Raw genomic sequence first — 13,108 nt, 5'->3', positions numbered from 1 at the left:
TCGTTGGGTTGGTGATGAGTTTCGCAATGGGTTATCCTTAAATCAACAGAACATTTGGTGGTCTCCCCTGTTTTCCATCCAAGGTACTCCTCTTGCCAAGACTCAAGGTGCCCGTGCTCTACGTTTCTTTAAACGTGGCATTTGCAATACCAAGGATTTTTTTTCAAGAGTCACCATGAATTTCAGGTCATGGGAGGATATGCAAGTTCAGTACCGCCTTGTCAGTTCCGATCGCTAGACTTATGACCTTCTATTGTCTTCCATCCCTGTGCACTTAGTTCATAAAGTGGGGATTTAGTCTATTCGTCATTGGTGGCATGATTGGAAGTAGTATCCTGCCACTCCATTTACCAATTATAAGCCCAATATGGGGTACAGATGGCTTTCGCCCCACCTTGCAATGATGGACACGCTTAATCAATGGTGGCATTTGCAATCTTTGCTTTCTCAATGGAGAAAACGTTTCGACACCATTTGGAATGCCATTACAGAACCTAAGATTGCCCACTTTGCTTAGTGCCTTGCCTTCCAAAGTCTTCCCTTGGGGCCTCGGCTCAAGCACATTGGAGTTCTTGATCCCAGATGCCCCTTCTATGGTCAACCTGAGTCCTTTTTGCATATTTTCTAGTTTTGCAAGCGTGCTCAGAATTATTGGCACTGGATTCATGATTTTTTCAAGCCTTTCAGGCCCGAACTTTTTTCATGGCACATGATCCTGCTGGGTGATTCCCCCAGATTTGGCATACCTTCAAGATGGAAATTTTGTTTTCTCTATGGAAAGATAGGAATGCAGTTTTATTCACTCATAGTTTTTTGGATGTTAACATTGCAATGTACACTAGGGCATGCATTTGTAACAATGTCATTATGCAGATACAGGTGCAAGCTAATAAAGTTGCCCTAGAAGTTGCGCACTTACAAGAATTGTTAAATCATTGGGGCAATGCTCCATGCACCATTGCCAGAGTGCCTCCAGATGCCTCGGTCGATGCCTCTTCGTCTCGCGGTCGTTGTTCCCAATGCCAGTCCTCTGGCCGCCATTCACACACGTCGCGCTCACAAAGTCCCTGCCACCGCTCTCCCATCAATGGACATGACGGTTGGAGGCGCTGCTCCGCTTCCCCACCGCATGGTGGTTCTGGCTAGTCCCCGTCTCCTCCCCCTGGGCGGGCTTCTAGCCGGTCCCCAACTCCTCCCCTTGGACAGGCGCACTCTGGCAAGTTTCCTCGACTGGCCTTGGCAATTTCTCCTCCACGGCCAGACAAGAAGGATGCGGAGACTGCGACTACCCCAGATCCTGTTGATGTTGCTAACGAATGGACTGTTCCCAGTCCGCCCCAGAATCCCACTGATGCATGGGGATTTCCTGATAAAGACGATCCTCCCTCTGCTGGTACTGCCTTGGCAGCCTGAGGTTGTTAAAAATTTTTTTTTGATGAATAGTGAATAGTTTTTGGTTGAGGCTATGTTGTTAATTCCGACTTCGGCCGTGTGAACTCATTCGCAAGGTGATCTTGTATCCCCCGACCCCTTTTTTGTGAATTGTAAACTTAGTAAATTTTATTAATTGAAAAGGACTATTCATCAAAATAATAATAATAATAAATTGTTTTACTTCAAAATTAAAAATATATATATTTGATGGTCAAATTAAAATAATTAATTATTTTAAAAAAATTAACCAAATTTTAGTTTGCTCATTATTATAACTACCACTAACTAATATGAAATCAAATAAATAGTTCTATATATAAAATACAATTTGTATTTTAAATTAATCTATTGTTTTTAAAACAAATAGATTAATTTAAAATACAAATTGCATTTTATAACTACATAAGTTAGTTACCATTAGTTAAGAACAATATGCTTCAACCGCAAGACTGTTTCCAAATTTTTCAAAGTCTGCATTTGTTTCGAATACGAGCTCTGATTCCAACAGGCATACCTATTGGATACTAACGGCAATTACTCAAGTTTTCTTTTAATAAAGTCAGTCTTGATCGATTGGGTGCGAATGAACAGGCAAAAAGACTTTTATCTGATGTTGTTTCTCCGTTCGGTACTTGGCACATCATGACCCTCCTCAATTAGGAATTTCATTGTATCGCCGATTTTCATGACATTTCGTAGCCAAAACCAATTCATTTCCTGTTACAGTTTGACTTGCTGTGGAAAATACAATCACAGCGAAATTACAATTTGAAAATCCCTTCTACTTATCTACTGATTTATTGTCGAAACAAGTAGATGTATGTCGGCTTTTGTAGATAGCTGAAATGTGTCCCTTACGTGTCTATTTTTTGTCGACATTTTCTAATGGCGGTCTTGAGTGGCGCACTATTACTTGCTCCTCACTTTGTTCCACGCATTGCGAATACCTCAGTGACGCAAACATTCGTGAGCCTTTATGACGTGATATTAACAAAACAAGTAGAGCAAAATCGGAGTAACCAATCCAATGTTGCTATAGTGGAATGCATTTCCCATGGTACTGAACGTTGACACGTGTGTCCCTTTTTATCTGCTGCCTACTTTTCGGCCAGCCTAACGAGCTGTTCTTGGGTCCTCCTCGGCCTCCTCATGTTTTTGGTTATCACATGTTATATGTCTCTTTGTCCGCTTGCCGTGTGTTTTCTCTCTCCATATATATATCCAGTCCCACTTAAGAATGAACAACTCATATTTTGAGCTCTCAAAAGAGGATGAAGGGCACCATAATGTTTTTGGCAGCGCTAACATTGTTAGTAATTTTGCTTCCAGTGGCGGTAGAAGTATGCCCGATGAATATAACCAGGCAACTGGATGCGCGTCCACGGATATTTCGCAATACTTATTAAGAGATTTATCAGATTGCTGCGATGGGATCAACGACTTGATTAAAAGTCTGCACTTCTCAGCTCATTCTTTTCTCTTATACCCGATAACAAAACAGTGGACTCCGCCTGCGTCGATGAATTGAAGGAGCAGCTCATCGGTCGCGGGATCGACTGCGAACTCATCGCAACTTGCAGGCGTCCGCCGAATAATAGAGCGGTTAACAGGACGGTCATCGTGACGGCCGTTCCTTCGCTGGCGGTACCCGTCCTCCTGTTGGTAACCGTTTACGGGTACCTGAGAAGGCTGCGCGGCGTGAAGGAAATGCTACAGAGGAAGCTGATGATCCGTACTGAGAATATCGCGGGGTCGATCTTCTTCGACATGGCCGAGGTAAAGCAAGCCACTGGGGATTTCAAGGAGTCGAATCTGGTGGGAGAGGGGAGCTTCGGAATAGTGTACAAAGGCACTCTGCTGAGGAGTTCAGGCACGAGGTCCAAATCATCAGCAGCGCCAAGCACCGGAACTTGTTGCCTCTGAAAGGCTACAGCGTTGGGATCATTGGGCAAGAGCCAGAGCAGGTTCTGGTGTACGACTTGATGGAGAACGGCAGCCTGGCCGATTATTTCTTCAGCTCTACCCGACCCTGTCTGACGTGGCCGCAACGGCTGAAGATCATTGTGGGAATAGCGAGGGGGTTGGCTTACCTGCACGAAGATGCGAAGCCAGCAATTCTTCACAGGGACGTCAAAGCGGCGAACGTGTTGCTGGACGAGGATCTCAACCCGCTCGTGGCCTACTTCGGGATGGCCAAGTTCAAGACGAAGGAAAAGACGCAGTACACTACGCACACCGTAGGAACGACGGGATACGTGGCTCCCGAGTACGCGCTCTGCTGGTACCTGAACGACAAGAGCGACGTGTTCAGCTTTGGTATCATAATGCTGGAGCTCTTGACGGGGCGCCGGGCTTTCGACTCCCGCACCAATCGACTCGAGCACGTGTTCATTTGCGACTGGGTGGTGGACATGAGTCATAATGGGAAATCGGGGGAAATTATAGACGAAAGGATTCGGGAATCCGGTTACGGACAGAGCATGGAGAAAGTGTTGCTGCTGGCAATGCAGTGTGCGCACCCTTGAGTTGGGTGTAGACCTTGCATCGGCGAGGTGCTGGTCATACTGGAAGGCATAGAGACTCGTTCGGCAAACATGGTGCGTGCAATGCAGAGCATGGAGGTGGACCTGGAATCGCAATTGAATAACAGAGGTGAGTTTACGTGGCTTATGTCTTCCGACACTGTCGATGGCTCTTCCTCAGGCTCAGGCGATTTTTCCGTGTAAACAATTTCTTTCTCAATTTCATATGCATTAAGCTAACAGTATATGTATTCTTACCAATGTTCTTGTGATAATCCCAATCACAAATCATTTTGAGGAAGAGCAATGTAATAGTCAAAGTTGAATTATTTTCATAAACTTAATTTCTATCTTCGTGTGTGATGTTTAAGGGTGATATTAAAAAGAGGCCAAATGATTATTAGGATAGTAAAATATAACTTTAGTGATATATTGGAAGGTAGAAATTGAAAATTGTGGTAAATTTAACATCCTAGCTCTAGATCACTTTTCATAGTATTATTCACTTTTCAAGTTGTTCATCATTATCTTCAATAAATTAGTTGTATTTCTAGTAGTTGTTGTAGTGCTTGTCACAAATAGATAACTTAATTATTTCAACATTATTCTACTATTGTAAGGAAAGTCTTAAAAGAAGTTTGGTTCTCCATGAGGTTTTGTTGCTTTTGATCCATGAATATTTAAAATCGATGTTGTTTCCCTCTAACACTTCCCCTAAGTTCTCACTTGAGTTTTATTCTAAGGATGAGAACTTTGGATGTTATTATTCTAAAGAAGAAGAGTGGGACACTTAGGAGGATGGGTGTGAATCAAAGTTGGAGATGAAGAAGATGAGGTCTCAAGGGTCCAAAAATGTCATGAACAAATCCCCTATTTCTAAGAACAAATTTATCACTAATCTATCTACTTATATTATGCCTATTAAGTTTGACATGGACACAAATACATAAGAGAGGCCCCCTTTCCCAAAGGATCTCAATTTTGTTTTATCTTTTATTAATCTTGACAAAGAAATAACTAATGATGTGTTGGGTATTGCTCATAATGTTACCATAGACAAATTAAGAATGCATAAATGGGTTTCAAGGAGATCAAGCATATTATTCTTAAGCTCACGATGGTCAATAGAAAATAAGTTTAAAACACTAAAGTGTGGTGGAGTGTTGAGGAAAGAAGACCTCATGTGAGGAAAAGATCCCCACCCACCATAAGCGAGAAGAAGTGGAACTGAGACCAAGTAGCCTCCCCTCAATGTAGAATATACAATTGTGGTAGATGCTTTAGGCTCAATGTAGAAATTGCTCCATGAGTGTAGAACACCATTTCTCCCCTTAAGAAGAAAAAAACCCAAAGGTGTATCAATGAAGCCTCCATCATCTATAGGAAGAAACCTCAAAATGTATGGAATCTTGGAAACCTATTGTAGTGCCTGCCCCTAGTTCGCATCTCTTTTAGAGCTAGTTTCATGTTGATGGTTAGTAACATTATTATGAGATTATCAGATATTGTGCTATGGATTCAATTGATATGTGATGAGATTACTTAGACTCTACATTCCATGTATGTATGATGATTATTTTCAGTGTTTGCAGTTATTAATGATAATTAGTAAGATGATTTATTATCATGTGTTTTCTTATAGATACTTACCCCATACTTGCATGTGTATGGTGTGCATGTTTGCTTTTGTATGGTGTGTCTGATGTGGTTAAGGAAGGGAGTCGTAGTCACCTGCTAGTCGAGATCTACACGATGCACCACTTCCTGCCATTGCTTGTTTAGTTTAGTATATATTGTGCTTGTACATACATAGTTTTTATACAGGTTGTAGGTACCGGATATCAACTTCCCTGAATTGCCAGGATGAGCGTACTGTATCACATTATCTCAATGATCAGAGAGGGGAGATAAATTCTCAAGTCCAAATCCCAACCCTTTAAGTCATTTGTTCTATTAGAAAATTAGGACAAGTATCTGAGTTGAGTACCCTCCGAATGCGTCAGATGATGTAATTCGTGATATTAACCCTTGGTTTGATTTTGTATGTATTTTAGCTATGATGAGTTTTCATATTTTTACCTTTGTGAGTCTTTGATATATTTTCTATTAATTAAGCCTAATTAAAAGATTTAATTAATGGTTTAATTAAATGAAAAATTAATATGATATTTTAATATTTATTTTATTTAATTAATTGAGAAATTAATTAAATAAAATAATTAAATTTGAAAATAAAAGTTATAATATTAAAATTGGAATGTGACAATATTTATAATATATTCGGAGCTCATTTTTAAATAAATGACTAAATAATATTATTATTAAAGCTAATAAATATTTTAGCAATAAAGTTTTGAAAAATGAAGTTTAAAAGTGGAAAATATATTTTAAATTAATAAAAGAATTTAAATCTCATATGATTAAAATATAAATATATTAAGATTGAAAAGTGGAGATATTAAAGTTAGTGCATGGGACTTAATAAATAAATAAATAAAATTGGAAAGAATAAAGTAAATTGGAGTTATAAGCTTGCATGAGAATTAACATGTGTCAACAACATGGGGGTTAGTGCATCAATTAAGCACAAGGTGTCTACAGCTCTATGACTCATCAAAAAGGTTGAAAAAGACCCATGCTTAGTTGGTGACACCTTCCAGCTGTTTCAAGAACTATTTCAAAGGTTTCTTGAGAGCTCTTTATATTCAGGCATTCATAGAAGCTTAGATATAGGGTGGAGAGCGATTGGAGCAGGGGAGGACTCAAGAACTCTAAAGAAGGGAGCTTGCTTTGCAGGTTTTCTGAGGAAGAACGAATTAGCATCAGAATTCGGGTAGATTCTTGTGATTTTACTTATGTTATTTCCGCATCATGCATTCCTATCTTCATCGTATTTGTTATAGGTGTCTGAATACTCTTAGTGATTGAATCTACAATTTGAAATTGAAATCTAGATATTTTATTTAATTGAGAAGAAAACAATAGAAAAACCCTAGTTCCAAATGAGAAAGAAATTAGATCTGAATCGGGTTTGGGTTCGAATTTATATTGTGAAATTAGATAAGCAAGATTTGTAATTAAAATAGAAATTCTAAGTTGAAAATTTGAATGTATGGATGTAATCTTTCTATCAAATTATATTTTCAGATGTGTACGGACAAACCTATTAGATGGATGAATGGGTAAATTTAGAAAGCAATTACCTTTTAGGAGAAATTCTTAATTCATCACAAATTGTCTTGTCGCTGCCCCTTGGATAGACCCGAACTCAGTCATTCATAACTTTTTATCGTGATCGAATTTATTCGATCACTCCGGTCAGATGTGGCGCAACTTGGCCCTCTCCAACATATTTAAATTTCAGCCTAATCCAACAGTTCATTAGGGAGATATGATCGTCGTACTGAGACTGTTTTATTCAAGGACAAATATTTTACCATTTCTCATAACTAAGAGTTCTTTATGCTTAAACTCCATAAAAATAATCTATATCAAAGCATGAAATGAATTAAAGATATTATTGTAATCTTTCCTTATTAGAATCTTATTAATATGCATTAGTTTTATATGATTTATTATCTAATCTAATTAAATCAAATTTAATTAAGATTAGTTAATAGTAGAAGAAGTGTAATTAATTATTAGTCAATTTAAGTAAATAGATTTTTTTTAAGTGAGGGAAAAAAATTAGAAGAGAAGAGATATTAATGATTTAGTTATTATTCATTGATTGGTTCGAATATCAATCATTATAATTGAATATTGAAATTATCAATGGGTTTATTATTTATTAATAATTGTTAAGGTTAACAATTATTAATGAATGATAAGTATAGTTAGTATAACTATTAATTAATTTAGTTAAATTCAAATTGAGAATAGTTAATAATTGAAGTATAGCAATAAGTTATAGATCAATAATTGGTTTAGACAAAATCTCGGGAGATATATAACATAAGGTTAAAATAGGCATTAGGTAATGAGATTTAGATATAGTTAACTTTATATCAGTTGGAATACATCAAAAAATAGTTATGGAAGTTTCTATAGATCGAGTGATAATAGCTTTGGATGAGTTTAATATTTATTAATGTTTGTTGGGTCTAGCAAATTATTAATAAATAATAGAATAATGATCTAAATGATTATTGATAATACAGATTAATTAAGAAAACATCAGTATTCATATAAGAATGACGAATGTGATCATTATAGATTTCCAAATGTAACTTGTTATTAAACAATAACAAGTCATTATTGAACTATTAATATGAGTATTAAGGGAATTGGATCATAGTCAACTTCGAACCATTGTTAGTTATTAGTCAACTGATATTAATTAGAACGTTGCTATGGTTATGCAATTATTAACTAAATCAATTAATTAGAGTTAATTAGATTTAATTAATAATTAAGTTATGTAATAGAGATTTATCTAATTCTTTTAACGAGATTGTAGAGTATCTATATTGAAGTTGATAAGTCTTATGACTTGAATTATGATTTTAGATATTTTAATGGTGAAGACTTAGTAACATATAATTAAATATTAGGTCATGGAATTGTGTGCCTAAGTTAATTGGTGGATTTAATTGATCATTTTAATAAAGTTATAATCTTCTTATTCGAAGATTAGTAATTGGCTCTCTTATAATTTAGATGATTAATGATCCTTGATTTATATTAAAAGTTGAAGTAACATTAAGAAGAGTCATTCAATTTGTAACATTGAGTGAATGATTTTACTAAGTGTCAAATGATTTAATATTTACCCTTAAATTATTCTTAGAATATTATTTTAAATAATAGAAGGATAATGCTATCGGGAAACAAATGGGTTGACTTGTAGGTCAAATGATGAAACTTAAGACACTTGAAAATATACTTGCAAACAGAAAACCTGAAAACCTCTACACTTGATTCAACTATGTAAAATAGCAAAACCAAAACATGTGTCTGCATTGTGTATTCTATATGCTTCTTGTTTTGAGTTTTGGGTTAACTAGTGTTGACTAGCCCTAGGTTGTTACCAGAGGCTCGAGAGTTATGAGATGTGATGGCATGTTGATCTTATTTGGTCTCGATTTTTTAAGCCCAACCATGGTAATGTGATCGTATACTCTATGAAATGTTTGTATTTATTCATCGGTCTTCATGTGTGAAGCTGAGATGTATGTGTATGAGACACTTGAGCTAATCATTTTTGAGTCATCGATCAGTTATCCTTGGATTATTTTCTAGTCGCCATGATGAGACTGAAATGTTGATTTATTTCTTGATGATTTCATGTTGTGACATGTTTGACTCAACCATTTTGGAGTCTTCGATCAATATGATTTTGAGATATTCTCGGTTGCTTGCTGAGAACCAATGGATACTTATGATTATCAGTGATGCTTTCAGTTGCCAATAGAGAACTATTGTGGTCATGATTTTCTATGGATGCTTTTCAGATGCTCATGGATATTTGATGATTCTTATCTTGGAGATTTGATGATTCTTATTATGGATATTTGATGCTTTTATCATGGATATTTGATGATTCTTTTTTATGGATTATCTTTTGGATTTTTTTACAGTCGCTTGTACAGGACTGTGGTGATTTATGATTCCATGAGCTTAGGGTAGGTAATCTACTTGTAGTGTCGGGAAGTGGCTTGCAATGGGGGTCGGGGCCCTAAGTGGCTGCTAGGGTAACTCATTGTAAGTTTGGTTAATAAGTGATAACATTTGCACACTAAATGAGGATTAAATGAACCTAAAAAGATAATTGTTTTGGTTCTCGTTCATGCCTTGAGTGCTTGTATAGGCTAGGATGGGAGTAGTGAGAACGCATGGTTGCGACTGTGCATTCCGTAGTATGCCTCGTCAGTATGAGAGGATACTAGTGGCCGCATGAGATCAGTATGGACCCGTGGATTTTAGCTAACTGTCAGGATAACTTGTACGTGATAAATGCGATGACACTTTTTCGCTTGCATAGTAGGTTTCCTACATGTCATTGTGTGCCTCTGAAAATTAGATGTTGATTTTGTGTGTGATAGAAACCTTTAAGTTAGTATACTATTAGGATTCCTAGACTTATAGAGATTTATGCTTTGTGGATTGATAGTCTATTTGGGACTTGAGATTATCTCCTCAGTACGGTGGGAGTGGACCACTTAGGTTCCACGTGGTCGGGTGGTAGTGTATTTTTCACTCTTATCATTTGAGATCCGTCGGAGACACCGTGGCTGGAGCATTTTTAGTTGGTATTTATCTTCATTATGTTCTTGGAGCATTATGATAGATGATATACCTTATGATGGATGTATTTGCTGGTATGTTTCCTATATTGATGATTTGCATATGTTAGATGATGGTATCCTATGTTTTACTTTGCATGTTAGTAGGATGTTTTAGGAGTGACATTCCTACTATGTTAATATTGATGATCTCTTTGGTGCTTTGGAATGTTACGCACGGAGGGATGGCTAGGATCCACGATTGTCTAATGATGCTATTTATGGTTGGGAGGAACCGTGCACTTAGTTAGTTATGTCTGTGATTTATGGTTATCTCTTATGATGGATGTTTATATCTTTATGATGATGATGTATCATGTATGATATGAGGTTTCATTTACTTTTAATTGCATCATGGATTAATATTGGATGATGATGTACTTTATTTACATGGATGTTCATTCTTTTAGGCTTTTCATACCTTGTGACATGTACAGTGGATGGTTGAGCAGTTTGAAATGTAATTACATAAAAGACACTTGAATGTTGGACGTATTATTGATATTTCATAAGGATGTGATGTTAGATGAATGGTTAAGATTAGATGTGATTCAACGTCAAGGGATCTTTAAAGAATGTAATTTGATATGTTATATATACTTTTATTCGAATTGTATCTATTGCTTCCGCAAGTGTTGTAAATGGTTTATCTTTCATCTTTTTTTAAAAAAAAATTGTTTGGTAAACTTAGTGAAATTCTTTGGATCCCTTGGCAAGGCATTACATTTGGTATCGGAGCCTGAGTTTCAACATTGGGAGCTCTGGGTATATTGGAATGTCACTAGTTGTAACTCGTTAAACAAAATGAAAACTTTGAATTATCATGTGTATCTCTTTCAAACTGAAAACTTGAAACTAAGTGAACTGAAACAGAACTTAAAACTGTTACTTGCATATTTTTCATATTTCAACACTTAGCTTTCAAAACTGAAAATTGAAACTTATTCTAGTTGTAAAACATGTATCATTCTATCTATGTTGTAAGATAGTAAACCTTTGTTTATCTTTGCAAGCATTAAGTAGCTCTTGTTTAGAATGTATTAAGGGATCTATTTTAGTAGTTGTTAAAAGAATGAATGTTGGATCAATGTGGTTTTCAATTTACCATTAAACCTGAATCATATTGCTCTAAGTGTGTTGTAATATTTTTAGTGCAATCATTTCTCCCTATAGAGGAAAAAAGTTCAATGGGACCCGCATAGTGAGTGTCTTAGCTTTTTATTTTTGTAGGCTTCTAGGAATAAGCCTAATCCCAAGGGGGGTGGATGTAGTGCCTACCCCTAGTTTGTATTTTGTTATCATTGTTAAACTCTTTTAGAGCTAGTTTCATGTTGATGGTTAGTAACATTATTATGAGATTATCAGATATTGTGCTATGGATTCAGTTGATATGCGATGAGATTACTTAGACTCTACATTTCATGTATGTATGATGATTATTTTCAGTGTTTGCAGTTATTAATGATAATTAGTAAGATGATTTATTATCATATGTGTTTTCTTATGGATACTTACCCCATACTTGCATGTGTATGGTGTGCGTGTTTGCTTTTGTATAGTGTGTCTGATGTGGTTAAGGAAGGGAGTCGTAGTCACCTGCTAGTCGAGATCTACACGATGCACCACTTCCTGTCATTTCATGTTTAGTTTAGTATATATTGTGCTTGTACATGCATAGTTTTTATGCAGGTTGCAGGTATCAGGTATCGACTTCCCTGAATTGCCAAGATGAGCGTACCCTATCACATTATCTCAATGATAAGAGAGGGGAGATAAATTCTCAAGTCCAAATCCCAACCCTTTAAGCCATTTGTTCTAATTAAAAAATTAGGACAAGTATCTGAGTTGAGTACCCTCTGAATGCGTCAGATGATGTAATTCGTGATATTAACCCTTGGTTTGATTTTGTATGTATTTTGGCTATGATGAGTTTTCATATTTTTACCTTTGTGAGTCTTTGATGTATTTTCTATTAATTAAGCCTAATTAAAAGATTTAATTAATGGTTTAGTTAAATAGAAAACTAATATGATATTTTAATATTTATTTTATTTAATTAATTAAAAAATTAATTAAATAAAATAATTAAATTTGAAAATAAAAGTTATAATATTAAATTTGGAATGTGACAATATTTATAATATATTTGGAGCTCATTTTTAAATAAATGACTAAATAATATTATTATTAACGCTAATAAATATTTTAACAATAAAATTTTGGAAAATAAAGTTTAAAAGTGGAAAATATATTTTAAATTATTAAAAGATTCTAAATCTCATATGATTAAAATATATATTAAGATTGAAAAGTGAAGATATTAAAGTTAATGCATGAGACTTAATAAATAAATAAATAAAATTGGAAAGAGTAAAGTAAATTGGAGTTATAAGCTTGCATGGGAATTAACATGTGTCAACAACACGGAGGTTAGTGCATCAATTAAGCACAAGGTGTCTACAACTCTATGACTCGTCAAAAAGGTTGGAAAAGATCCATGCTTAGTTGGTGACACCTTCCAACTGTTTCAAGAAGCATTCCAAAGATTTTTTGAGAGCTCTTTATATTCAGGCATTCATAAAAAGCTTAGATATAGCGTGGAGAGCAATTGGAGCAGGGGAGGACTCAAGAACTCTGAAGAAGGGAGCTTGCTCTGCGGATTTTCTGAGGAAGAGCGAATTAGCATCAGAATTCATGTAGATTCTTGTGATTTTACTTATGCTATTTCCGCATCATGCATTCCTGTCTTCATCGTATTTGTTATCTGTGTCTGAATACTCTCAGTGATTGAATCTACAATTTGAAATTGGAATCTAGATATTTTATTTGGTTGAGAAGAAAACAATAGAAAAACCTTAGTTTCAAAAG

The 13,108-nt window shown here is 35.6% G+C and overlaps 1 pseudogene; it reads left to right on the top strand.

The window, feature by feature from the left end:
* The first annotated feature begins 2,671 nt into the window (after positions 1 to 2,671).
* Positions 2,672 to 4,160, top strand: LOC149567240 (putative receptor-like protein kinase At1g11050; annotated as a pseudogene).
* Positions 4,161 to 13,108: the final 8,948 nt, after the last annotated feature.

This window comes from Cupressus sempervirens, chromosome 3, assembly GCF_028749045.1.
Source record: "Cupressus sempervirens isolate cs-2001-9-10 chromosome 3, ASM2874904v1, whole genome shotgun sequence".
NCBI classification, from domain to species: Eukaryota; Viridiplantae; Streptophyta; class Pinopsida; order Cupressales; family Cupressaceae; genus Cupressus; species Cupressus sempervirens.
Note: the sequence above shows the minus strand (reverse complement) of the source record. Positions and strands in the feature narration are given on the sequence as shown.